We start from the raw sequence: 1,240 nt of genomic DNA on the forward strand, positions 1-1,240 counted from the left end.
CATATATGTCTCAGCTATTTACAGCTTAGAGTACAAAACTGCTTCTGTCGAACGGTTTGGCAGTTTGTCATTTAGTCTTTGCTGGGTTATAAACCAGGCAATAGTACGCCAACAGAGTCAGAGTTACTTATTCCCCTCTGTTTGGGCAAAACCAAACAGCTCCGTTGCAATATCAATCAGCAAGTCATTTGCTACAGTTAGAAAATGGATTTTCTGCAGTTAGTTTTTGCTTATTGGAGCCACAAAATTGTATAATTGCATTTGATCTTCACAATGCGTATTTACCCAGTCCGGTTTCTTCATCACAGGTTCTAGCGTTTGCAAATCGCCACAACCATTAGCCATTTCATTTCTACCGTTGCTTATCGCTTCCGGTATTTACCAAGTGATGTTGTGATGATAGCTTATCTCACATAAGAACTATGTATCAACAAAGTTCCTCTAGCTTGCGCTACTAAGGTATACTGCGGTAGCAGATCAAGTTCGAAAACAATCGCATCTAAGTCTGTCTAAACGATGTCAATTCCTAGGTAACATTATGAATACGGTAAATCAAATACTTTTACCTACTACACCAGCAAGAACAAAAGTACACGCACACTAGCGGTACATTGGTGTATTCACCTATTAAGAATAAAGATGTGTTTTCAATTTAGTTCGCCACCCTTCACTCGCGTTTCCCACAGAGGGACAAGGGTGCATATACTCTGGACGACAGTCACAGAGAGTCAGGATTTGTAGTTAAAATCAGCGCAAAGGTTCTAAAACACGACAGATTGCTGTCGATAAATGTCCTAGAACTCTGTGCATTTTACAATGCAATAAATGATTCGCTTTCAGTCTGACCAGGGATAGACTCTGGTTTCTCTTCAGAACGAATAAATCTTTCGCCTTTTAGTAAAGATTTTCGTGGAGAGAAACAACCGTGAGTTTCATGTAATTTTTTTTTTTTTTTTTTTTTCATGCCTGGCTCACGCTGGCCTTAAGCAGTCAAACGAAGCAACGGCAGTTGCATACACAACAACCAGTGAGAACCAAGAAGCCGCATGGCAATGCGGCAGGTAACTCAAATCTTCAATGGCTCAGAACGCCATTATGTGAAAATGTCAAGAGATCAATCCGTGAGTGGACATCTGTTAGACAGATGATCTCACCCGTCAGCATTTGGATCTTCAAAACTGGACATTAAATCCAGAGGTGTTTCATATCTGAGTCCACGGAAGGAGGTTACCCTCAAGTA

General features: G+C 40.6%; 1 non-coding gene across 1 annotated transcript; it reads left to right on the forward strand.

The window, feature by feature from the left end:
- Positions 1–853: 853 nt before the first annotated feature.
- LOC134938706 (U5 spliceosomal RNA) lies at positions 854–969 on the forward strand. Its single transcript, XR_010181211.1, has one exon. It is a non-coding gene; the product is annotated as a U5 spliceosomal RNA (small nuclear RNA).
- The last annotated feature ends 271 nt before the right edge of the window (positions 970–1,240 follow it).

This window comes from Pseudophryne corroboree, chromosome 6, assembly GCF_028390025.1.
Source record: "Pseudophryne corroboree isolate aPseCor3 chromosome 6, aPseCor3.hap2, whole genome shotgun sequence".
Classification (NCBI taxonomy): domain Eukaryota; kingdom Metazoa; phylum Chordata; class Amphibia; order Anura; family Myobatrachidae; genus Pseudophryne; species Pseudophryne corroboree.